The 27,505-nt window shown below is 42.7% G+C and overlaps 1 protein-coding gene and 1 long non-coding RNA gene across 2 annotated transcripts in view; one reads left to right on the forward strand and one right to left on the reverse strand.

Moving 5' to 3' along the window:
• Nucleotides 1-26,396, reverse strand: part of sertad2b (SERTA domain containing 2b) — a 53,827-nt gene extending 27,431 nt beyond the window's left edge. The window contains exon 1 of the mRNA XM_034899277.1: nucleotides 26,215-26,396. The gene's annotated coding sequence lies outside the window, so the exon portion shown is untranslated. The remainder of the gene's footprint in view (nucleotides 1-26,214) is intronic.
• Nucleotides 431-5,266, forward strand: LOC117960976. Its single transcript, XR_004660278.1, has 3 exons — nucleotides 431-504; nucleotides 2,975-2,976; nucleotides 5,255-5,266. It is a non-coding gene; the product is annotated as an uncharacterized LOC117960976 (long non-coding RNA).
• Nucleotides 26,397-27,505: the final 1,109 nt, after the last annotated feature.

Consider the following 27,505-nt stretch of genomic DNA (forward strand, 5'->3'; position numbering starts at 1 on the left):
CGGGAAAACCGGGACAAAAACACAGGGAAGGCCAAACAGGAAAGATACCCCAACAAAAACCCCAAACCATAACAGAACATAATAACATGACACATCATAACTTGCTCTCTTTGCTCTCTATGTGAGGAACTTAGAAATTAATTTCCAGCAGTAAGGGATATCTGAAATTATTCAAGCATTTCTCTTATGAAAAAAAACAATTAATATAATTGTAAAAAGAGAAATAAAAGTTAACCTCTCCGGGAACCATCGCCTTATCGTGATGGAGAGGTTTTTGTGTCCCTATGAACCTGAGGGCTTTGTTGTCTGGAGATTTGTGCTCCTGGTAGGGTCTCCCATGGCAAAGCGGTCTCAGGAGAGGGGCCAGACAAAGAATGGTTCAAAAATCCTATGATAAAACAAGGAAGAGGGACCCTGGCCGGTGGACACGCCCCCGTCTGGAGCAAGGCCCAGACGGTGGGCTCGTCAGCAAGCGCCTGGTGGCCGGGTTTGCCACGGAGCTCGGTAGGGAACAACCCGAAAAAGCTACGTGGCTCTTCTCTCTCCATCCCATGGGCCCACCACCTGTGGGAGGAACCAGTGGGGTCACATGGGTGGTGGCAACGGTCTGGGGCTTCGACAGACCAGACCCGGGCTGCAGAGGCTGGCTCTGGGGACGTGGAATGTCACCTCTCTGTGGGAGAAGGAGCTTTATCTTGTGCGGGAGATGAAACGCTACCAGTTAGATCTGGTGGGGCTTACCTCTACGCAGAGTCTCGGTTCTGTAACCAGACTTCTGGATAGGGGTTGGAATCTGTCCTACTCTAGAGTTGCACAGGGTGTGAGGCGCCGGGCGGGTATGAGGATACTCATAAGCCCCCGCAGGTGAGTTCTTCTCTGGACCCTCTACAGTTTGCCTACCAGCCTCGTCTGGGAGTGGACGACGCTGTCATCTATCTTCTGCAGCGAGCTCATTTGCACCTGGATGGCGGTGGCGGCACTGTGAGAATCACATTTTTTGATTTCTCCAGTGCATTCAACACCATCCAGCCACTGCTACTTGGTGAGAAGCTGCAGCTGATGAGTGTCGGTGCGTCCATAGTCTCCTGGATCACTGACTACCTGACAGACAGACCACAGTTTGTCCGCCTGGACCGTGTTCTGTCTGATGTGGTGGTGAGTGGTACGGGTACCCCACAGGGGACTGTGCTGTCTCCTTTTCTGTTCACCTTATACACCACAGACTTTCAATACAACTTAGAGTCATGTCACCTACAGACGTTTTCTGATGACTCTGCAGTTGTTGGGTGTATAAGGGATGGACAGGAGGGAGAGTACAGGGCACTGGTGGATGACTTTGTGGAGTGGTCTGGTAAGAACTGCCTGCTGCTGAACGTGGATAAGACCAGAGAAATGGTGATCAACTTCAGGAGGAAGGGAACGGCTCCGCAGCCCCTTTGCATACTGGGAAGTGACGTGGACATGGTTGAGGAGTACAGATACCTGGGTGTCAACATTGACAGCCGGCTGAACTGGAAGGTCAACAGCACTGCTGTTTACAAGAAGAGGATGAGCAGACTCTATTTCCTGAGGAAGCTGAGGTCCTTCAGTGTGTGCAGCAGGATGTTGGAGATCTTCTACCAGTCTGTTGTGGCCGGCGCTCTGTTCTCCTCCGCCATCTGCTGGGGCGGAAGCATCAGAGCCAGCGACACAAACAGACTGAACAAACTGATCAGGAAGGCTGGCTCCGTGATCGGCTGCAAACAGGACACGTTTGAAGCTGTGGTGGAGAGGAGGTCAGTGTACAAACTGTTATCTATCATGGATAACCCTGACCACCCTCTTCACCCCCACATTGGTCCAACAGAGCTTCTCAAAGAGGCTCCTACAGTTTAAATGCCGCACAGACCGCTATAGGAAATCATTCCTACCACAGGCAATAAAACCCTTCAACACGTCATTCCTGGGTGCTAGGTGAGACTTTTAGACACCACAATATTGCTATAAGGGCAACCAGCACAATTGGTTCATTTACATTTCAGCATACATTTAGCATATTACTTAAGCAGTTGCACATTTGGTTTTCCCATTTTGTATATATTTAAGTATTTGTTCTTATATTCTTATACTTTATTATTACTATTATTATTTCATGTATATTGTATGTATGTATAATTTGTGGGCTGCTGTAACACTGTAATTTCCCATTTTTATTGGTATCAATAAATATCTATCTATCTATCTATCTATCTATCTATCTACGCCTGCGGGTGATGGGAAACTCTGACTGTTTTTTGTGCATATGCACCAAACAGGAGTTCGGAGTATTCGGCCTTCTTGGAGACCTTGACAGGAGTCCTGTATGGGGCTCCAGTAGGAGGCTCCATAGTTCTGCTGGGGGACTTCAAAGCACACGTGGGTGATGATGAAGATACTTGGAGAGGCGTGATTGGGAAGAATGGCTTCCCTAATCTGAACCAGAGTGGTTGCCTGTTGTTGGAATTCTGTGCTAGTCAAGGATTGTCCATAACAAACACTATGTTCAAGCACAGGGATGTTCATAAGTGTACTTGGTACCAGAGCACCCTGGGCCAAAGGTCAATGATCGATTTTATAATCGTTTCATCAGATCTGAGGCTGTATGTTTTGGACACTCAGGTGAAGAGAGGGGCGTAGCTGTCAACTGATCACCATCTGGTGGTGAGTTGGGTCAGGGGATGGGGGAGGACTCTGGACAGACCTGGTAAGCCCAAATGGGTAGTGCGGGAAAATTGGGAGCGGCTAGAGGAGGACCCTGTCCAACAGACTTTCAACTCACACCTCCGGCAGAGCTTCTTGTGCATCCCTGTGGAGGTTGGGGGCATTGAACCTGAGTGGGCAATGTTCAAAGTTTCTATTGCTGAAGCTGCGGCGGGGAGCTGTGGTCTTAGGGTCTTAGGTGCCTCAAGGGTCGGTAACCCACAAACACCCTGGTGGACACCGGTGGTCAGGGAAGCCGTCCAACTGAAGAAGGAGTCTTACCGGGATATGTTATCCCGGAAGACTCCGGAGGCAGTTGTAAGGTACTGACGGGCCCAAAGGGCTGCAGCCTCTGCTGTGACCAAGGCAAAGCAGCTGGTGTGGGAGAAGTTCAGAGAAGACATGGTGAAGGACTTTCGATCTTGGAGGTCGCTGAGGTAGTCAAACAACTCCACAGCGGCAAAGGCCCAGGGATTGATGAGATCCGTCCAGAAATGCTGAAAGCTCTGGGTGTGGAGGGGTTGTCTTGGTTGACACGCCTCTTTAACATTGCGTGGAAGTCTGGGACAGTGCCTAAGGAGTGGCAGACCGGGGTGGTGGTTCCCCTCTTCAAATAGGGGGACCAGAGGGTGTGTGCCAATTACAGGGGTATCACACTTCTCAGCCTCCCTGGTAAACTCTATTCCAAGGTGCTGGCAAGGAGGGTTCGGCCGATACTCGAACCTCGAATTGAAAAGGAACAATGCGGATTCCGTACTGGTCGTGGAACAACGGATCAGATCTTCACCCTTGCAAGAGTCTTGGAAGGGGCTTGGGAGTATGCCTAACCAGTCTACATGTGTTTTGTGGATCTGTAGAAGGCGTATGACCGGGTCCCCCGGGAGACACTGTGGGAGGTGCTGCCGGAGTATGGGGTGAGGGGTTCCCTTCCCAGGGCGCTTTGTCACCAATCCTGTTTTTAATATTTATGGAAAGGATATCGAGGCGTAGTCGGGGTGGGGAGGGGTTGCAGTTCAATGGGGTCAGGTTCCAATCGCTGCTTTTTTGCAGATGTTGTGGTCCTTGGGATCCCTCAGTTGGAGCTGGTTGATGTGGCTAGGGGGGGGAAGTTTGAGGTCCCCTGCTGGAGCTGCCGCCCGAGCGCCCCGGTACTAAATAAGTGGATGAAGATGGATGGATGGGTGGATGGCAAAGGCAAAGGCTGTGTAAACTTGCCACAAACAGTGGTCACATACAATTTGTATTTTGCAATTCTACTAAACATGTTTACATGCTTTTATATGTTTTTTTTCTTTTTTTACAGTTTTTTTTTTCTAATACTGCCCATGGCTGCTGCACCTGTATTCCCTCTGTATGTAGCCTGGTGTAGTTCGTTAAATGGTCTCGTTATTTTGATTTATTAATTAGTATACATGTCACAATTTTCATATTTATTAAGTGTACTTGGTCACGATTTGCAAACGTGACCATTTCATGAACTGCCATGACACAGGGCAAAAATCACAGATAAAGGTTTCTTAACCAAATGCTACACAGCCGGATATGTTCCAGCACTAATGTAACTTGGGGAGAAATGACCAACACTGGCCACCAAGATTACAGCTATCTGGCATTAGCACGTAGCAACTGTAGTTAGCAGTGGATTCTAATAGATTGTAGCAGCACTTTCTACAGTTAATAAAGGCTTTTAAACAAAATACTTCATAACAGGAAGTGTTTTGGAAGTAATTTTTCTTGCTTTGCCAGACCATCTGTCACTGCCCAACGTTGGGAGAGTGCAGGTTTGAGTCGCGCATGCTCAGATGTAAACGGTTTGCGGTTTGATCGCTAACTTGTAGCCATAAGTGAACCAACTTTGTTAAGTAAGTCCATTTTTACTGTATTTACATTACAGAAGTCCCTCGTTAGCATCTTATATGCTAACTACTTGTTGCAAAGTGACACATGCGCAACTCAAATCTGCGCTCTCCTTACATTGGGCAGTGACACCCTCCTCCAAAGCGCACTGGAGGAGTGTCTGGCTATTCCACATAGCATTTGCTTAGAGGAAAAGGTGCTCTGGTTTATTGTCATTTCTTTAAACCAATCACAATCGTATAGGGCGGTGCACCGGAGAAAAGCCGTGGTGCAGCTTCAAAATGGGCTCAGAAGGAACTTGTTTTGGTGGGACATGTGTATGTTTAAAAATAGTTTAAGTTGTGCAACAGAAAATTCCAATTGGATAGATAGCCTAGCTAGCTGTCTGGATTTACCCAAGCCCAAGGCTTTGGGACTAGCTTAACGGTGCAATATGTAAAACTGACAGCTAGTGTTTAAGTTAAGTTAAGTTAAGTTAAGTTAAGTTAAGTTAATTCTGTCCGTGCCAGGAGGCACACAAGGCTTGGACATCACTCCTCCACTGGGTTCGGTTTGCAGCTGCACGTCGTGCTGTATTCCACGTGTTCCAGCCTGCACCGTTACCTTCCAGTTCCACCATTCGCCACCAAGTTGTTTTTGGGCGGGCTCTTTTCCTTCTTCCTTCAGGTGTCCACCCGAGGGCCACAGCACAGTCGTCCGTTCCGTCCTTCCTCAGCACATGGCCGATCCAGTTCCATCTCCGTCTCCTCACCTCCTCACTGATTTTCTTTGTTTCTGCCATCTCAAGAACTGACTTGTTGAGACGTGTTGTTGCCATTGAATCTTGAAAATTGTCCGTAAGCTTTGGTCTGGAAGATGTCTATCTTCTCCTCTCACTTGGTTAATAATTACCGCAGTACAAATTCAAAATACTGGAGAAAGTTGTCTCCCCCCTCCTCCCCAGACTCTAAGTTCACGGAGGTTGCCAGGCTGAGACTGCAGCATCCAACAATGTAGCTAGACGCTTGTCTCACATAGTGATTAGTAGTGAGCGGAGTAGCTAACGTTAGATGATGGCTATATTGACAGTCATAGAAGCTCGTGCTCACGCAGACCTTTGTACCTGACTGACTGCCACTCTATCTCAGTGGATTGTTTTGCCAAAGTTATATTGCATGTTGCCATTATGAGGAAGTCAAACTTGCGGTTTCACATTGAGCTCTGTACCAGACTGACAATCACTCTATCTCAGCTTTAACTTACGACAACAGCCACTAAAAACACAACAATCACAGAATGCCCATGAATACTGGCTTGGAGTTTGCGTAACACTTAGACGAGAGTAGAAAAACAGAAAATACGGAAAAGCATAATAGTTCCACTCTAATTAAATTGTGTGCATGTGCATCATAGGTGTGCTCTGGTACTTCAACAAATAGCGCTACATCCCTGTTTATCAGGAATACAGTGAGAACAATGTGCTAAAAGAAGAAAATGATAGACACAAGCAAAAGAAAACAGTCTATTAGATTGAAATAACTTAAATAATTTATTAGAGGTCAGCTTGGATTAGAAGGTAGAGGTTCACCACCCTTACACATCCCCCAAACAGAACCACATTGAACCACCATAACACACCAGACCGGATTTAAATAAGATCTCTTAGCTAACAAAATCTCTAATCTGAGATGTCACTGTCACTGAGATGTAGGATTTCCACTCTAAAGATGAATTTGCGTGGTTTTGTCTCCTTTGGCCTTCCGTCCACACAAGGCCGCCTTCCACATCCAAAAATGGATGTTTTCTTTTAGAAAACATTCTCCTCATTGGATACACTTGAAAACACAGTTCTTACATCACAGTGACGATGGGTTGAAGGGAAAATTGGCACATTTAATGTGAATGTCCAATAAATACTGATGGTATAAGTATTGAATAAATAAAAATCCCCCAGTGTGTGCTGTATTGACTGAGAAAGCAATTATCCTCATGGATGTATTTAACTGGATACCTGATTCAAAGGGAAAGTTTGCAGATTTTCTTTACTGCCGTACATGTACAAGGTAACCTAAACAACACTGTGGAAGAATATAGTAAGTACTATTCCATGTTATCAGATCCAAAACAGAACTGTCTCTTTGCTTTTGTTGTCATCAGAAGACTAACAGTCACACTCCTTAGCAGCAAACAGATTTATCCTACTTCATGTTTTTGCGTAACAGAGCACAGTTACTAGTTTCTATCAATATATAGCTATAGCCTTCTTATTGTTAATGCTTTTTATGTGGATACACAAAAAACAGTATACGCAGAGTAATCTATTACTTCTTCCCTTGCTGTTTCCCTCCTACGCCAGACCAGACTGGCTGAGTCAGCTCCGCTGCTCTATCACGATTCAGCCTGACACAATTTCCCTCCCTCAACCCCCCCTCTCTTTCCTTCATGAATCTCTTCATTCACACTGAGCTCGGTCAAAACTTCCTCGCCCCTCTTCTTTTGGCTGTCGCTTTCTTTCTGTTTCATCCGATTGCAGCCGCTCCCTCTCAATCTCTTTCTTTGCAATAAGGTAACCCCCCCCACCACCACCACACGCACAGTTCCACCTCTGCCTTGCTTTTCTCCCCTTTATTTCATTCTTCTACCTCCTCTCTTCCTCTCTCCCTTTCTCCCTCCCTCCTTGCTGGCTGCCTTCAGGGTAGCAGAAGGGAAGTGAATGGCTTCAGCCCTCCCAGCTGGTCCCATCACCCAGCAACCCAAAGCAAAACAAAAGAACACACACACACACACATACACACACACACAGCCTATGAAGCCTATGAAGGCAGGCAGAGCGCACACAGAAACGGGTTCACTAGAAAATAAGTATATGCATGTTCTTAGACACATGGAGACAGATATGCAGATCATGCACACACACACACACACACACACACACACACACACACACACACACACACACACTCAGAACCCCCACCTTTGACCCCCCCTCCCAAAGTCACATTCATGAACACAGCCAGCCAGCCGGCCGTCCCCTTAAGACTCCACCCATCATCCCTTCCTCCAGACTCCCACCCATCATCCTCGTCTCCCCTCCCCAGCACCCTCTCCAGACACCCAGTCCTTTGTCCACACTCTGCTCTGCACACAAAAAACATATTTGGAGAAGAACAAATGAACATGTGTTGGTCCCAAAAAGAAGTGGACACAACGCTGCGAGTAAATGCACTGTTTGTGTTTATGGTTTCTCACACACATACATTCACGCACATACATAAAAACTGACACTGAGCACCAAAACAGAGCTCCGTTGTTATTTTGAATCCCCCCCATATCCTCTGTGATATATCATCAGTGTGTGACGATCACAGGTCTGTAGGTCTGTATTTCAGGAGTCATTTTGTGAATTTCTTTTCCACTAATGGCCTCTTCTGTCATGTTTTCCAAAGTATTGAAGAAAGCTTTCAACAAACCTCCGAACATTGCTAAGTCGTCGCAGTCAGTTGAGTAGTGATGATGAAAAAATGGTTTCAATTGTATCGCAATAAATTTACCTTTACATGAAAGTGGGTACGATACAACCAACACAGTATGTTCTGAGAAATCAGCAGTTTTCCATCATCTGTTAGTAGTGTTTTTCACCATCCAATTAAATGACCAGAAATCTCAGTGACACTTAATTGTTAAATGACAATGACACTGGTAATCTTTCCAACAAACTGTTTACTGTCTTTAAAAACTGCCAACCCACCCAAGTTAGCCGATGAGAAGTTGTCACCATTTTAAGCTCCCTATATGATTTTTTGACATAATGAACTACTAATGACTAGTTGACATGTTATGGAGCATTATAACATGTGACACAATCGAAACGGTATTCTTATGCAAGGATGAGAACATGGAAATTAGTGTTTTTGTCAAACACAGAACATTATTCACAAAAGCTAAAGATATAATAATACAAAAACAATTCCAATAAATTCTTGCAAGCTGAAATTTTTGATATGCCTCAGTTTAATAGCAGCCTACATGTTACATCTTCTAGGATCATGTTCAATAAAGTTATAAAAGATAAATGAAAAGTTCACTGGATATAGTAAACAATCTGTGACATTATTCCATCATTTATCTTTTAAACAGTAAATATAATAGTAAAAAGAGGAATAAAAATCATACACCAAACATTCAACTAAATATTGCACGTTTGATTAATCGCTGCCTTCACGATTAGTTAATTGCATTCTTCCAAATCGCAATTTCAAATTGAAAACAATTTATCGTTCAGCAGGACAAATGACTGAAAACTATTCCTTCATGTATATTAACAGTGCAAAACAACAGATTTGTCCCCTTCTCAAAAGTGCAACTGAAATTGTATTTTATCTTAAATAACAAATCTTTAAATACAAAATGAATAATTAGATTTTTTATAACCAATCCCACATGAACAAAAACATTTCTTCAGATAAATCAACTTGGAAGATGTAGTGACGTCTGACGTCGAACAATTGAAATCAAAAGTAGGTTACGCTGTAGGCCATTAAAAAGATTCATCGCACTTCTTTGTTTTTTATGTCTTTTTGGTTTTTATATTGGTTATAAATTTAAACAATGCATCGTTAAATCCCTCCTAATGAGACTCCCAAACAGGACAAACACTGCTAACCAAACCGGGGCTCCCATTGAGCTCAACAGTGTGGTTCCTGAAGTAAAAATCCCATTGATTTTCTTCATAAGGATTTTAATTATTAGCCATAATCAAGGTTGTGAAACAAAAGTTTCTGCCCCTTTAAATACTAGAAGTCCATATGAAATCAGACTTGTTTGAAGAACGAAACACAATCTTATGAAGAAATACTACAATACCCACAATCTTAAGCGTAACCGCAGCTGTGTTCAAAACTGTTCCCTCATTCACTTACTCACTATTCCCTATATAGTTTAAATAGTGAACTATGTTAAGAACGACCAAACAAGATATCGACACTCAGTGAAAATATTGTTGTGTCAGATGTGCCGGTTATTTGTGTGATGAGGGGAGCGCCAAGCATCATGTAAACAAAAAATAACTTACGTCACTACTAATCCGTCACTGAAAAACCAAGCACTCAGGAGGTGAGTAGAATCAACAGTTGGCATTGATGGAAAGATGGCATTAACATTAATGCCATACTTTTTAAAAAATTTGGAAATCCAAGCTTTGAAGGACACCAATTTTCTTTGTGAATGAATAATGTATTGTATCTAAATAAATGTTCTTCCTTAAAATTCAGGGGGCATAGACACCCCCGTTTTAAATTTCCATAGAAGCAGGCGGATTTTTATTTTTAAAGGCCAGTTATTTCATGGATCAGGGTACTATGCATCCTGATAAAGTTTCCTTGGCCTTTGGAATTAAAATAATATATCTACCCATAGCCACATACACATACCCTTCATCGTACATAGAGATAGACTTGGGGATTTTTCCATAAGATCAGCTCTCAATGCAAATCAAACCAGCTGTTAAGCTAACTGAATTGTTATGGTGAAGGGTATGTGATAATAGGATGAATGTTAGGATCAATTTCCAAAAGATATTTTTTTATTCCTCTTTTTAGTCAACTTTAGCAATGGTGTGTGTTGAAGCCATTTCTATGGAAATAATCTTTTGAGTTTATTTTTGTAATATCTGACAAAACCTGTGTTTAAAATAGAACGTAGAAATTGGAGTTTACCAGTGACCTGAAATAAGGTAATTTGATTGGCTGCTAGATGTAGTATAAAAGAAATAGTACCCTGCGAAACAGCCAGAAGCCACTGGACTTTTGAGCAACAAAGTCTTTTGACCTACACAGAATTACAGTTAATTTATAAGAAAAGTAATGATCCTAAGTTTTTGTATTTTATGTTTTGATATTTTTTTTTAAAGTAAACGATCAAACGAAGAACTTTGGATTCAAGACTTTTATTCACTGCCGTTTTGTGTTGAGTACAAAAGAACTTTGAAGTCCTAAGCTAGGGAGTCAGCTTGTAGCACTCACAGTGTTTAAACTTCTTCAAGCCAATGTTTGTTGCATGTTATATTTCCAGTTTAGAAACTGAGGCTGCATTGCTTTGTGGTATACCGGAGTAAAATGTAGGGTACATCGTATGTTCACTCAAATTAGCTGTGCATTGTGGGTATTTTATAGTGGACTATATATTGAATGAAATGAACTGCGGAGAATTTGAACACCACTTCAAAATAGTGAACACACTATTTCCGTGATAGGGAATATCCGTGATACGGTTTCAAACGCAGCTTCTGACTGGTCAAACTTGGTGTTACCATGGAAACGTTTACCGTACCTGCAAAAGCGTAAACAGCATGACCAAGCTTCTTAAATTCAAGCCTAGGATAGTTTCTCTCTATTTGCCTTTTTCAAAATGAATTTTTTTGCGCCAAAAAAAAGAAGCTTTATATGTATTACAGACCACATCTAGACTATTTTGCAATATGTGGATGTCAATACACACTGCTAGGTTCTAATAAATTCTATATTTTAATTTTTTTTACTTCCTTTTTTCATTTGTAGCTGTAATGCCCAAGACATGAACACACCAAAACAGAGATCTATAGTAGCTAGTTAGGGGAGAGCTGTAGCAGAAGGAGGGAAACGGAGCAGCTATTGTTAAAAGAATTAAGTGAATCTTTATGAAATCTGAAGGGAAAGCAGTCGGGGCAGGGCAATGACTGGCGGGGGGAAACACTAACCAGACTACTAATTATTTAGGTTAACTTTCTCCTTAAGCACTGTGATTGTGAGCCAAACCAAACCTGTAAGAAAAAATGTTGCTTCCAACGTTTTTTAAGCCCAAACTGCTCAAACAAACCAAGGGAAAGTAAAATGAAGAGAGATTTTCTGGAAACAACACGTGGAACCTGGAAAACCTGAGAATGTGAGATGCTTCTGTCGGTTTTAGAAACATAACAGCAAATGGGATGGAAAATTGGGAGTAAATGATGTGAACTGAATCCAGTCCAGAGTAATCTGGTCTTCTCCCGTACAAACACGGTACTCAAACATCAATCTAAGACAATTTGAGTCCAGTCCATTCCACCTGAACTCATGCTAGTCCAGAGTGGTCAAGGTTGGTTTCAATTCAATGCAATTTCAATTTTATTTATAGTATCAATTCATAACAAGAGTTATCTAGAGACACTTTACAGATAGAGGAGGTCTAGACCACACTCAGAATTTACAAGGACCCAACAGTTCTAGTAGTTCCCTCCAGAGCAAGCAACAGTGCGACAGTTTCAAGTTTGGTTCCAGTTGGCTCAGTCCAAAACAGATTGTCCCAGCACAAGTCCCAGCTAACACAATGCAACACACACACACACACACACACACACACACACACACACACAAACACACACACACACACACAGTAATTTACTGTACAGTTATTTAGGTTTCTGTACAGCTTGTTCACACAGCCTAATCTGCAAATACTGAATTGATAAATGACAATGTGTAGTCACTGTAGTGAAAATCTGCAGGTTTCCTAACACAAATATAATTTCTAAAAATGTAGTTTCAAAGAAGATGGAGGCATCAAAAAACACACCGCTGGCGAAACTATTTAAAAATGGCGGGTATGTTTAGGACACCCCCCGTCTGTCTCTAGCAATGATAACGCGGTGTTTAGTGACAATTCTCTCTGAACAATCAGTAGTCTGCAGGTTTTCACGTCACCTTTTGCCTCAGCTCGCTTGGAACCTGGACGGAGGTGATACTAAAAAAAGTACCTATTGGCAGGTACCAGTGACTTTTTTCATAATGGAAAAAAGGCGAGGAGAATCAAAACACCATATGTGTACTATATGTTCACGACCAGCTGTGTGTAACATTAATTGGTGAAGCTGTCACACCAAGCACACAACATGCTTCCACGCAAAGCCAAAATTACTGTGTTAAACACATCATCACTCAGTCAGAGACCCAAACAGTAATCTCCCCAAATGCTACATTGTACCATTGACAAAGATATCAGCCACTTGAAAGGCTGCCAAGCTGACACATCACTGTATAACAGTGTATATCATCATTAGGCCATACTCATACAGAAGTTGCAAGCCAAATATCCCAATATCGGTCTGAACAAAAGAGGTCCAGTCTCGGTCCAGAATAAACTGAACCATGGTCTGGTTTGTTTCTAGTGTGAAAGCATTTTTTGGATGGATGGGACTTTCAGACTAAAAACATGGCAGGCTATCGTCGTGTCATAAAAGAAGCGTAGCTCCTTTAAGGAACAGCTCAGTGCTTAGTGTGTACGTGAGAGCGAGAGTGATAGTTGTTGTATATTAGAGCAGAGAATAAATCAGCCCATCTACAAACCAACAAAGCACTTCTGCCTCACAGCAAGAAGGTTCTTGGTTCAAATCCAGGTCATTCCAGGCCTTTCTGTGTGGAGTTTGTGTGTTCTCCCCAGATTTGCGTGGGTTTCCTCCAGGTGCTCCTGTTTCTTCCTACCATAAAGACATACTGTATATGCTCGGAAACTAGGACTACAGTTGAAAATTACCTGACTGGGTAACACTGGCTTATTTACAGAAATGTTGATTTAGATTAGATTCAACTTTATTGTCATTACACAGGTACAGTTACAAGGCAACGAAATGCAATAATTAATGTGCATTGTCTAGAATTTGTGCAGGTTCTATAAGAACGCATCAATTATAATGCAACTTTCCCCCTTTAGTATTTAGCTTACCATAGCGTCATACCAACCATAAACAACACTGGCTCCCCAGCCCCATCCTCTTGTAAAAATGGTCACATCTGGTTGTAAAAAAACTAGATGGCAACGATCGTAACGCCAAACTTGAGGCTTCCAAACAGCAGTCCACAAACCAATGTGTGACGTCACGGATGCTAAATCTTTGACATTAGATTAATTGATCAGATTGATGGCTCAGACGTGACTATGTGAAGCCTTCAATAATTCATGAAGATTTCTGGTTGCATTGTACATTACTTTTTGATTTTGTCACAATCTACATCCTTTTGAGTTGGTGGGTGGTGCATTCAATAAAAAAAGAAACATTTTAACTCCTCGTACTCCAAATGATATGGTATTGGTATATGGTATCCAGCATGGTGATTCTAATGCATAATGTTGAACTGCTTTTGTTCTGAGTCTAAACCTGATAGTGAGCATTGAACAGCATGCTCAATGCTCACTGGAGGACATGATGTAACACTAACTACTATAATACAGGTAGTGGAGCAATGAGTCACTGTACTCAACTTGTGTGTGTGTGTGTGTGTGTGTGTGTGTGTGTGTGTGTGTGTGTGTGCCAACTGTATCTGCAAACACACATTAGACATATTATTCCAGGAGCTGTCTGTGTAGAGTGCGTGTATGTATGTGTGTGTGTGTGTGTGTGTGTGTGTGTGTATGTGTGTGTGTGTGTGTGTATGTGTCTCAATTTAAATATGAAGCGTTTTCTATCTATCTATCTATCTATCTATCTATCTATACTCTCTCTTAATGCAGGCTTATTTATTATTAATACTTTGTTCTTTTGGCTCTCGTTAAGAGGCCTGCTCTGCAAACGCTGCTCTTTTGACATCCGATCCCCCTGTTTGTGTGTGTGTGTGTGTGTATGTGTGTGTGTAGGTAGCTGAAGTCAGTTCTCATGACTTTTAGCTGTCTTGATCTGTAGCAGATTTTTCTGTTCAGTCATTCATGTGGAGGACATCAAACATATCCCTCTGTCATATGCTCTGTGTGTGTTTGTGTGTGTTTGTGTGTGTGTTTGTGTGTGTGTGTGTGTGTGTGTGTGTGTGTGTGTGTGTGTGTGTGTGTGTGTGTGTGTGTTTGCGTGTGTGTTCTGCATGTACTCTATGTGTCACGCCAATCCATACTTAGTCTTGTCTCTTCGGGATCTCTGACTGCAGTGCAATACTTCCAGAGTCATTAGATACTAAGTGCATTGTGATACACCATAAACATTCTCTATGTTCCGCAGAAAACAACATGCGTAATGTTGTAATGAATCATGATTATATTATGAGGCCTGTAGGAGCTAAAAGGTTGTCTCCAATAACAGAATTTTACATTTTAAATCACATGTTTGTATCACTTGTACTTGTTTAAATGTACAATATTACGGACAATATTTGCAGCTATTGGCTTGATCCGGACACCACCAGTCTGCTGCCATTTCCTATCTTTTCACTGTGCTGTTCCTGGCCGATCGCCCCCAAAGTACACATCTAAGAATCTATTAATTTTCGTATACGTACATGGACATTTACAGGTCTAATTAGTGTACAAAAGGGACATTTATGCAGTAAGAACGCTAGCGCAATGCTCAGCGGGCGGTATAACTTTACATTCAAAGTAGAAATTAAGGAGCTTACACTGCATCATATGGAGTTTTTAAATCATGCCATTTTAAAGTGAAGAACAGAAGTACGTCCTGGATGTGTTGACAACATTGACGGTTAATACTAGGGCTGCACAATTATCACAATCTTATTGAAATCGCAATATGGGCTAGTGCAATATCCAAATTGCAGGGGGGCCCAATATTTGTTTAAGGCAAAATATGGGTCAAACTAAAAGTATTGAGGTTCTGCAGAGATATCCCAAACCTACAAATCCTATCCTACAGACTAGGGCTGAAATTATTTCTTGAGTAACTTGAATAATATGAATATCTAAAATGATCAAAGTGTTGTTAAAACCGCTGTGTTTCTGCACAGACGATTATTACTGGACACATGCCATGAAGAATGGCGGCGCGGATTACAAAATAAAGCAAGAGAGCGAAAATAGTGATGGGCTAAAATAAGAGACAGGCAAGAGACAACGACAGAAGTTTGGGATCATTTTAAGCTGCAAAAACACAAAGCTGACAAGTTACACAAAATAACATTAACGTCTGCACGCATGCCTCTTGTCCAGCATTTTACCGCATGCTACTACCATGGAAATACAGAGTTATCGCAAGAGCACAATTTGAACATGAGCAAATTTTTAGGAAAACAACCTAAGGCAAGAGTCAGCTGCCCCAGCCCATTTTTCTTTACCAGCGCCTCCTGCTCATAGCTACTTAATAGTGAATGATGTAGTTGGAGCATGCCAGTGACGTCTGCATTCTTCATTCTTCATTCAGAAAATGGATCCCCCAGAACAGTGTGGTTGAATAGCCCTGCTATGTAAAGTCACATTTACCTGGGCTTAGGGAACGGCTCTTTTGTACATCCAGTGTGAAGAGCCAGATTTATGATGGACAAAATAAATTACTCAGCTGCATGGGGATTTGTACACGCCCAAAACGTGCTTCAAGCGCTTCATGTTACATGAATGAAAGCCCTGAAAAAAGCTTATAAGGTTGACCTAAAATTGGAATCTTCAAAGTAAAAAATGAACTTCCCATAACTATATTTTAAGTATTCTAACTATTTAAAAAAACACACATATTTTACACAACAGATCCACACATAAACAAACATAAGTGTGTAAAAAAACTCTCGTGTTGCCCTCATAATACCTCACAGTTGATTTCTTTTTTAAAGATTTTTTTGTGGCATTTTTAGGCCTTTGACAGGACAGCTTAGATTTGAAAGGGGAGAGAGAGGGGGAATGACATGCAGCAATGCTGTTTACATGGGGCGCACGCTCTACCAGGTGAGCTAGCCAGGCGCCCCCACAGTTGATCATTAAGTAAAGGTAAATAAGGTGGCACACACACACACACACACACACACACTCTGGGAGAGAAAGGAAAGGAAAGAAGCGAGGAAAGGTGCTGCTTGTGTGGATAATGGAAAAGAGGTCAGTGCCTGAAGGGGTGGGGTGATGGTGAACACACTGCTCAAAGTAAAAGCACTGAGGATATAGATATAGCTGCCACACTCACACACATTCTCATACACACACTAGATCGCTTATTGTGATGGTGGATTGACAAGTGATGGTGTTTGTTGACATGAAGACCTCTCACACCCATAACTGACTCACATCTTAAGTCAAAAATCGGCATAGGAGCAAATACACTGCATTTGATGAAAGAGTTGTATTTGGTTTAGTTTATGTTCCTACTAGCCAATCACTGTAACACCTTGTGTTTTTTATTTGACTGGATGTAGAAGTGCACATGATTTCAAAGAAAACTAAACAGAAGCTCTCTTAGTCTTTCTGGAATATTCATTGTCTGCTAAATTGTTCTGAACAGTGATTGTCCAATCCTGTCAACTGTAACTAAGAACTAGCCCGGTTAATTTAATTTTAATCTGTTTATTAATCCCCGGTGTGGAAATTACAATTTACACTGTGCGTACACACTTTGTTAGTAATCACACACAGGCCTGAACTACACACACATGCTCAGGACCTATATATGCACTAATTGAGAGATGTCCGAGTGAGTTGGCTGCCTGCTGAACCAGCGCCCCGAGCGGTTGGGGGGGGGGGGTACGGTGCCTTGCTCAAGAGCACCTGGCAGTGCCCAGGAGGTGAAGTGGCATCTCTCCAGCCACCAATCCACATGCCGTACTTTTTGGTCCATATGGGGACCTGAACCAGTGACCCTCCGGTTCCCAATCCAACTCCCCTACGGACTAAACTACTGCCACCCAAGGGTGAGACACTGCACATCAATAGGGAAAAACAATAAACTAATAGATATTACCATGAACTTTGCCCAGTTGATTACTTATATTACAACAAATATCTTGTGTATTACAAGTTTTCTATAATTTAATGTTTAAACATAGAAATGAAGCATTATCTTATTAAATGTGTGTTTATTTGCATACATTTCCAGAGCAGAAATCTGAACACAGGTTCAATTTTTTTGTTACATTTTGTTGACATAAACAAGGTTTTTTACAGAGGGGATTTTTTATATCTCCTTTTATCACTGCATAAATCAGAATATGGTTTCAGCAGCCACAAAAAAAAATCTATTTTCGCCACATTTGTAGGTATAAAATATATCATAAATTAGGCTATGAATGATATCTAAACAAACCCCTCTATCAAAATCTTCAGAATATTGATAGGAGTGAAACTGGAAGGTTTGGTGTATGTCAGTGCTACTGAAGTGGAGCTTCCTGGCTCAGAGTCTGAGAAAACCCATTTTGAGAAAACGGCCTTTAAAGATATATGGATTATAAAATATCAGACATTTTGCAAGACATTACAGGTGATAGACAGGGTAAAAAAATAACTACAGAAAACATGGATGAAACTTCCCCAGTTAATTACTTTCATTAAGACATATATTTTTATATCAAAAGTTTTCTGAAATGTTATGTTAAAATATGCAAATGAGGCATTATCTAATGCATTTTGCATTTTGCAGGTGCAAATACATATAGTCTAGTAAAGTAAACACCTAAATGTGTATTTTGGATGATTTTCCCCCCAACAGTCTCAAAGAAGACTTGCTATGAAAGAAAAATAGCCCAAAAACTCAAAATATTAAAATTATGGTTTTGCCTGGGGTGTCTCCCCTAAAGCTTTAGATTGCTCTACCTGTTGAAGTGGTGTGCATGGGCTGTATTAAGAAAGATACTCCAATTCATTCTCTCTCTCTCTCTCTCTCTCTCTCTTTCTTTCTCTCTCTCTCTCCACTTTGGAGAGATGTTCTCTTCACGGATGAACCCAAACCCTAACCCTTACCCTAATCTTAACACCAGACACTGACTGGTTTTTGGACCTATTTTAGAGTGGCCTGTTATTGTGGCCAGCCCAAGGCACACCTGTGCAATAATCATTCTGTCTAATCAGTATCTTGATATACAACACTGTGAGGTGGATGGATTATCTTGGAAAAGGAGAAGTGCTCACTAACACAGATTTAGACATCTCTGTGAACAATATTTGAGTAAAATAAAACTCATAGCTCAAAAATGGGGGCAAAAACACAGGACTTTCACCGGAGACCGGGGATTGTGTCCGCGTGTAATTCTTTATTAAAGTCGCTTTCTACTTTTCCTTAACCCATCCGTCCCGTTCTTCCCGTGTGTCACCAAAACCGTAAGCCCCCCCACGACCTTTTCCTTAACTTAAGGGGCCCACAGGTTTTGAGTTAAGTGGCCGTGTCCATTTCACGGAATTCTGTGAGATCAGGTTGGATTATAGTAATATTATTGCAGGCTATGAGGATCTGACATGACATTCAACAAATGGCGGTTAAAGCCCACAACATGATCCCCACCTCCGCCTGCTGTCTGACTGACCAGTAAGACCCTGTACACTACAAATTTAAAAGGATTATTCTCAGTGTTCAGGCACGAGTCAAACATGCTCCTTTACCCACAGGTTCATATTAACAAGATTAATAGAGAAGTTGAGCAGAGGGTCAGAGGCTCAGGTTCCCCAGATAACCCTGCTTATACGTAGGGGAGACCTGTTCGCCGTTAGGGCTATAGTATGGTGCAATGCTGGTTCTACTTACGAATTATTGTGTGGTGATGCTATCATTACAGCCACTCTCCCACTGTCTATTTATAGTTCACAGAGCGCTCTCTGACTCTTTCTCTCTCGCGCTTTCTCTCTCTGTCTGTCTGTCTCTCCCTCTCTCTCTGTCTTTCTTTTTGTCTCTCTGTCAGAGTCTCCATATTGAAGGTCTTGAAAATTGAGAAGGTCAGAAAAAACAGAAGTGCTAAACAGCAGTTAACGGTTTCAAACTCAGGAGTGCTCATAGAGTGCTATATTGTTTTTTTGTTAAAGAAAGAAAAACTCATTTTTTCAAGCCTTAATTTGTATAGGACAGTTTTAGACATGAAAGGGGAGAGAGAGGGGGAATGACATGCAGCAAAGGACCACAGGTCGGAGGGGTATGTGGGCACCAGGTGGCCTATTCTTATGTTGGTAAACTTTATATATCCCACTCTATGATGCATAAATACATACTTTTCACCACAGAAGATAATATTATATCCTCTTAGTCGATCACTCAATTAATCAGTCCTTTTGGTCTTAGCTGACAAAGATTTTTTTTGTCTTTTTTAAATCCTTTTTTCTGCTTAAGGACTTATATTGAAGAAACATATCAGCACATCTATGTTAAAACAAGATTTAAAGTGGTGCTTTTGCATGATTGTTTGTGGAGAAACTCCTTTTTTACAGATCTGTTGATTAATTAGCTAATCGATTTGTTGACAAAATCATGTGTTAATTGACAGTAAATTTCTTTAGCCTAGCACAGCCATGATTATAACATACTTGCATGATGCAATGGATATGGGTGAAAGCCCTTCAGAACAACGTAAACCGAGTAAGAAAGTTGGAGTGTGTCCTGTTTAAGGACATTTTAAGAAGACAAGTTTGCTGGTGCACAGCCTGAAATGTTTGTGGATGGTGTCTCCAAACACCTTCTTCACCACAGCTGTCTGCAGCCAAAGGTAAAACTTATGAGACGAGACGCTCAGGTTTTTAATTGAGGAGTTTCATTAAGACTTCGAGCTGCAGTAACTGCTCATTTGTGGAGTGGTTATTAGAAGTCTGGAGTATTAGGTTCAGTTCATTTGCTTGTGTCAGAACAAACTCACCCATGCTTCACTTGTTTACTATTGTGGATGAACAGTTAAGGCTGGCAGGGGAAGCACTTGCCAATTTTATTCCAAGATAGGACTGCGACTAATAATTAATGTAACTATTTTCATAGTCTTGTTTAGTCCTCAACTCAAATAAATTCAGTTTACTTTCACGATGAAGTGAAGAAACTTGAGGAAAAAAAAATCACTTTTTCGGGACTCTGGGTGTTATTTTGTGTCTCTGGTGCTTCCACACACATTCAAACTTGGGGGAAAAAAACTGTCCATGCTGTTTTGAGTGAGAGACGGTTTCTGAATGTCCTCTGTCTTCAGTCTCCGGGTAAGCTGTTCAAAATCTGCACAGCTTTCTACGTCACTAGCTGAGACGAGGTGGCTAACCGTAGCATGTTAGCGCTAGCATGCTAGCTCGTTGTTAATGGCAAAACACTGCTACAACACACACTAGTTGACCATAATCTCCAAAAGAACTACTTCCATGTCCCTGGTCTGCAGGTTTTCCACAAGTGGCCCTTTAGAAGAAGTCTCCCAGCTAATCCTGCCTTGGACTGACCGAAGTTGGAGAAAGAGTTATCTAGCTGATGTGATCTTACCGAGCTACTGCACATGTGCGACTCCCAACAAAGATAGTATAGAAGTAACTCTGTAGCTAAAACAGAGACCTAAACACACAGGGTAAAAACAGGATCTGCAGCACTGTGCAGTGCAAAAAAAATATGGTGTTTTTTAAAAATGAAACCATGTAAACCTATTCTGGTATAACCTCTAAATACAGTTACAGACCTGAAAATGAGCAGAATATGGGCACTTTAATAACTCAAATGTGGGGTCCCGACATTAGTTCAGGGTACTGAATGTGTCATCTCTATTTCCAGACAGAGACAGTGAACGCTACACGGCTGCTGACTCTGTCTGCTGACTCTGTCTGCCACAGAACACAGACCAACCACGGCACCTTAATCTGGATTAGCTGCTAAATTAGAAGCCTGGTTTCTTGTGTAATCCCGTTGAAAAAGTTCCGTCAGCCCCGTGGCCGTTTGACGGCAGCAGAATCACCCAGGCCTGCCCAACATGTGCCAGACAGGGTGACTGACGCAGTACCCATACAACAGTTAACACATGTTACAGGGATATTGAAAATATCTGTATATACGCACATATTGTACAGAAATCCCTAGAGTAATATTTCAGAGACGAAAATGTGACCATATGGTTCTCCATATGTCAAGAACTAGAAAGTCATCATGAGTACAGTGATAGGTTTTTAGACTTACTTGAGTAATTGTACCATTACCACAAGGTATAAATATACCACTACAAGTAAAGCATTCAAAAGACTTAAGTAAAAGTACAGAAGCATTGCCAGCTAAATGTAGCCTACTTAAAGTATCAAAAATAAAAGTAAAATTGTTAACAGAAAAATGGGTCCAGTGACTGTATACTATTATATAATATGACATTATGAAACTGTTCATACTATAGCTTTATAGCTGGTCAGGTGGCCCTAATTACTTAATATACAGTATTATTCTAGTCATATCTCACTAAGGGCATAGGGTAGAAGAAAGGTTCTGCAGCACAAATTATTATTTATTTTTTTTAATAATGGATGATTTTGCCTGTTGGGGCCAGAAACAGTTATTTAAAGGAGACCATTTGATAAGTTCCACTCTTTGGTGAAACTGCTCACATCTCATAGACATTTGAAACATATGGACCAACTAGATGCTGTTTCATCATAAAAAGTTACATGTTAAAAATGTTGAGAACCACTAAATCTTAAGTAATGGATTGTGTTATGAGGTGTTCTGTATTTTTTCCTACAGGGGACATTCTCGTCTAGATGAGGGGATACCACCAACATTTTGAACTCCAAACACACATTTTCTGCATTCTGGTGAAACAATGTGTGCCTTCATGGTCATAATCACTTTATGGTGCAAATGTCTTCATTTATGTAAAGGACATTATAATTTGCCTCTCCGGGAACCATCACCTTATCGTGGTGGAGAGGTTTGTGTGTCCCTATGAACTTGAGGGCTGTGTTGTCTGGAGCTTTGTGCTCCTGGTAGGGTCTCCCATGGCAAAGAGGTTTCAGGGGAAGGGCCAGACAAAGAATGGTTAAAAGACTTCAATAGTTGAGCAAGGAAGGGATAGAGAGACCCGGCCTGGAGGAAGCCCGGGGCCCCCGTCTGGAGCCAGGCCCAGACGGTGGGCTCGTGAGCGAGCGTCTGGTGGCCGGGTTTGCCACGGAGCCCGATCGGGTGCGCTGCTACATGGGTGGCAGCAAAGGTCAGGGGCTTCGACGGACCAGAACCGGGCGGCAGAGGCTGGCTCTGGGGACGTGGAATGTCACCTCTCTGTGGTGGAAGGAGCCGGAACTTGTGCGGGAGGTGGAGCGCTACCGGTTAGATCTGGTGGGGCTTACCTCTACGCACAGTCTCGGTTCTGGAACCGTTCTCCTGGATAGGGGTTGGACTCTGTCCTACTCCGGAGTTGCCCATGGTGTGAGGCGCCGGGCGGGTGTGGGGATACTCACAAGTCCCCGGCTGAGTGACGCTGCATTGGAGTTTACCCCGGTGGACAAGAGGTCGCCTCCCTACGCCTGCAGGGGATGGGGGGGAAAACTCTGACTGTTGTTTGTGCATATGCACCAAACAAGAGTTCGGAGTATTCGGCCTTCTTGGAGACCTTGAATGGAGTCCTGTATGGGGCTCCAGTAGGGGACTCCATAGTTCTGCTGGGGGACTTCAATGCACACGTGGGCAATGATGGAGATACTTGGAGAGGCGTGATTGGGAGGAACGGCCTCCCTGATCTAAACCAGAGTGGTTGTCTGTTGTTGGACTTCTGTGCTAGTCATGGATTGTCCATCACAAACACCATGTTCGAACATAGGGATGCTCATAAGTGTACGTAGTACCAGAGCACCCTAGGCCAAAGGTCAATGATCGATTTCATAATCGTTTCATCTGATCTGAGGCCGTGTTTTGGACACTCGGGTGAAGAGAGGGGGCAGAGCTGTCAACTGATCACCATCTAGTGGTGAGTTGGGTCAGGGGGTGGGGGAAGACTCTGGACAGACCTGGTAAGCCCAAACGGGTAGTGCGGGTAAACTGAGAACGTCTGTAGGAGGCCCCTGTCCGACGGACTTTCAACTCACACCTCCGGCGGATCTTTTCGGACATCCCTGTGGAGGCTGGGGGCATTGAACTTGAGTGGACAATGTTCAAAGCTTCCATTGCTAAAGCTGCGGCGGCGAGCTGTGGTCTTAGGGTTTTAGGTGCCTCAAGGGGCGGTAACCCACGAACACCCTGGTGGACACCGGTGGTCAGGGAAGCTGCCCGCTTGAAGAAGGAGTGTTTCCGGGATATGTTGTCTCGGAGGACTCCCGAGGCAGTTGCAGGGTACCGACGGGCCCGAAGGGCTGCAGCCTCTGCCGTGACAGAGGCAAAGCAGCAGGTGTGGGAGAAGTTCGGAGAAGATATGGAGAAGGACTTTCGGTGGGCACCAAGGTGCTTCTGGAAAACCGTTCGCCACCTCAGAAGGGGGAAGCGAGGAATCATCCAAGCTGTATACAGTAAGGATGGGACCTTGTTGACCTCAACTGAGGAGGTAATAGGGCGTTGGAAGGAGCACTTTGAGGAACTCGTAAATCCAGCTGACACGCCCTCCTTGGTGGAGGTAGCTGAGCAGAGCTGTTTGTAATATTTATGGTCAGGATATCGAGGCGTAGTCGGGGCGGGGAGGTGTTGCAGTTCGGTGGGCTCGGGACCTCATCGCTGCTTTTTGCGGATGATGTGGTCCTGATGGCATCATCGGCCTGTGACCTTCAGCACTCACTGGATCGGTTCGCAGCCGAGTGTGAAGCGGCTGGGATGAGGATCAGCACCTCTAAATCTGAGGCCATGGTTCTCAGCAGGAAACCGATGGAGTGCTTTCTTCGGGTAGGGAGTGAGTCCTTACCCCAAGTGAAGGAGTTTAAGTACCTTGGGGTCTTGTTCACGAGTGAGGGGACCATGGAGCGTGAGATTGGTCGGAGAATCGGAGCAGCTGGTGCGGTATTACATTCCGTTTATCACATCGTTGTGACGAAAAGAGAGCTGAGCCAGAAGGCAAAGCTCTCGATCTACCGGGCAATTTTCGTTCCTACCCTCACCTATGGTCATGAAGGCTGGGTCATGACCGAAAGAACGAGATCCAGGGTACAAGCGGCCGAAATGGGTTTCCTCAGGAGAGTGGCTGGCATCTCCCTTAGAGATAGGGTGAGAAGCTCAGTCATCCGAGAGGAGCTCGGAGTAGAGCCGCTGCTCCTTCGCGTCGAAAGGAGCCTGTTGAGGTGGTTCGGGCATCTGGTAAGGATGCCTTCTGGGCGCCTCCCTAGGGAGGTGTTCCAGGCACGTCCAGCTGGGAGGAGGCCTCGGGGAAGACACAGGGCTAGGTGGAGAGATTATATATCCAACCTGGCCTGGGAACGCCTCGGGATCCCCCAGTCGGAGCTGGTTGATGTGGCTCGGGAAAGGGAAGTTTGGGGTCCCCTACTGGAGCTGCTGCCCCCGCGACCCAATCCCGGATAAGCGGATGAAGATGGATGGATGGATGGACATTATAATTTGGCCAGTTTTGATTATTGACCCCCCGTAAATTACACCTATGATGACAAAACAATGAAACCGCAACAGAAACATTCCAACAGCATTACTACAACAGTTTGGGTGTACGTGCAAACGTGAGTGTTTAAGCTTCCTGTTTCTATGCCTTGACCAAATAATACAACTTTTTTTTCAAAAACGATACAAAAGTAAAACTGTCACAACGGAGAAAAAACAACTAGCCTATTATCTTACTAACAATAACATAGATATTAATATTCTATAGAGTAGCCAATACTTCTTATTATTCTACAATATTGTTTCCTACCATCTAAAGTTCATGACACTTACTCATCAAAGCCTGGTGTCGACTGAGTCCCCGTTTGGATGACTTAGACTTGACAAAAAATGTATAACTTGGACTTGTAAGTTAATGACTCGACACTTGACTTGACATGACTTGCGTGTATTTAGAAGTTTGAACGTTAAATGTTAAATATTCAATAATATGGCAGCCGTGTAAACTGTGAATCATGATTGGACGACTCAAAAAGCTCCCCGGTATGTGATTGTCATGATTGGATGACTGGCTGTCAGTCAGACTTCTTGCTATGGCAACACATAACATCAAAGACACCTAGGGGAGTAGGCCTAGGGACAGTGGACAGGTAATTTAACTTGGTATAACTGGTTAAATGCAGGCAACAGTAGTGGCGAATGCGACCAGAGTAACGGCAAGAGTAACGTTCCACCATGGCCAGCTAACCCTGACAGGTTATGTTTACACTCCTGTGAAAGCTTTTAAAACGGATCTCCCTGACAAAAATAGCAAGTTATTGATCTTGCCAATGAGAGAATACAACATTTGACCTACAACAGATTAACATGTAGGCTATGTTAATCTTTACAATCCTTTAATAAATTCGGCATTCAAATAATGTGTCAAAGATAACACATTTTCATATTATTATAACTTTTAAAATTGATTAACCCGGTTTGTCACGGTAGTCCCAACTGTCTCTTTCTATAGAAGAATGTCGGTACAACAGTCACAATTTCCAAAATTTAAGATCTAGTGAGTCATATTTGCTGTGTCAGATGTATGCCGATTTGAAGAGAAGCTTCGGTTAAATATGTAGAATATATGGGTATGAAGCCTTGTTCTATCGAGTAGGGTTAGGGTTAGGTTGATAGCTATCAGCTTTAAGCAATAAGCAAGAGTCAATAAACAACAATTTCGCTGGTAGGCTACGTTGATAGTCCGTGACGGGAATCCCACGATGCGCCTTATTCCCTCTTGTGAAAGCGTTGACCAATGTGGCAAGGCTACCTCCCGTTAATTGTAACGGCACCCTCTATAATATGTTGACCATATCAAGCGACTTTATGAAAATTTTTAAATTGCTTCAATAAGGAGAAAGCGCATACTATTCCACCCTACAAAACAAGGTAGGCTACCGCGAATCTTACAATCACAAGCCAGAGCACGTTACATCAATAACAAAAGTTCAAGATGCAGTTCAGACACTCACCCTCTATGGCAGGTCCGTCCAGCACGGTGCTAAAAGAGGAAAATAGATTACAAAGAGATGTCTTTGTTACGGCAGAAAGCTCACTCCGCTACTGTTGACATGTCTAATTTCTTTTTTATCTAAAAAGTAATAGACCACGTAAGATCAGCCCAACACTTCTAATGTCAGTCTAGTGCTGCATTTAAGTACCATGAGACAGATAGTAAATACGATAAACCCACTAGCCTAATAACAATTAGGCTCACTATAGGGTTTCGATGCTGAAAGCGATTATAAGTTACAGTTTGCCTTAACTTTGGCGTAGTTTAGCGACCATTGAATAGGACACATGTCCTTTCACGTGTTGAGCTATATGGTTGAAACATTAGCCTAGCTAAGAATGGAGGGTTTATGTTGGCCTACTTATGGATCTTTTAGGCTACCACCGGTTGTGGAAGAATTAAATAGGCAAAGCAATTTGACAAGCCGATTAAATAACTTATATAATCCACAGGGATGGAATGTAACTAAGTAGACTACATTAACTCAAGTACTGTACTTAAGTAGGAGGTAGGCTGCTTATAGCCAATTGAGTCTATTTTTTAATGCCACTTTCTACTTCTTCTCCACTACATTTCAGAGCGAAATATTGTACTTTGTACTGCACTACACTAATCTGCCTGCTTTGTTGCGCTACTTAGTACTTTAAAATTAAGATTTTTGTACAGAAAACTATAAAACTAAGAAATATTATGTTTTATCATCAATTAAACTACCCAGCAATATATAGGTACAGCTAAAATGATAAGCCAATTTGTTGATTACCGGAACTGTTGTGATTGTTTTCAGTTTCTAAAATGTGAGGGTTTTTCTGCATTGAGTAGCATACTTGTAGGCTACTATAATACATACTTTTACTTAAGTTACATTTTTAATGCAGGACTTTTACTTGTAACAGAGTAGCCTAGTAGGCTATTACAGTGTGGTGACCTATTAGTAGGCCTAGGATCTAAATACTTCCTCCAATACTGGTAATAGGCCTACAGTAAAATAGACAGTAGGCCTACACTGTGTAGACCGACGCAGGTGCCCCCCCCTTCTGGGAAGACTCCCGCGTGGGTAAGCTATCCTGTGTATCATGTATAGATACATAATATACATTTATTTCCATAGTACCTGAACGCAGCAGCAGGCAGTGCAGTGACTCAGAGGTGAGTCAGAGCGTCGTGTCCCGCCCACACCACCGTGGCGGCCAATAGCGCTCGTGCGGAAGCGGGCACAGTGTGGCCAACATAGACATATGTATATGTCT

Source organism: Etheostoma cragini, chromosome 17 (assembly GCF_013103735.1).
Source record: "Etheostoma cragini isolate CJK2018 chromosome 17, CSU_Ecrag_1.0, whole genome shotgun sequence".
Classification (NCBI taxonomy): domain Eukaryota; kingdom Metazoa; phylum Chordata; class Actinopteri; order Perciformes; family Percidae; genus Etheostoma; species Etheostoma cragini.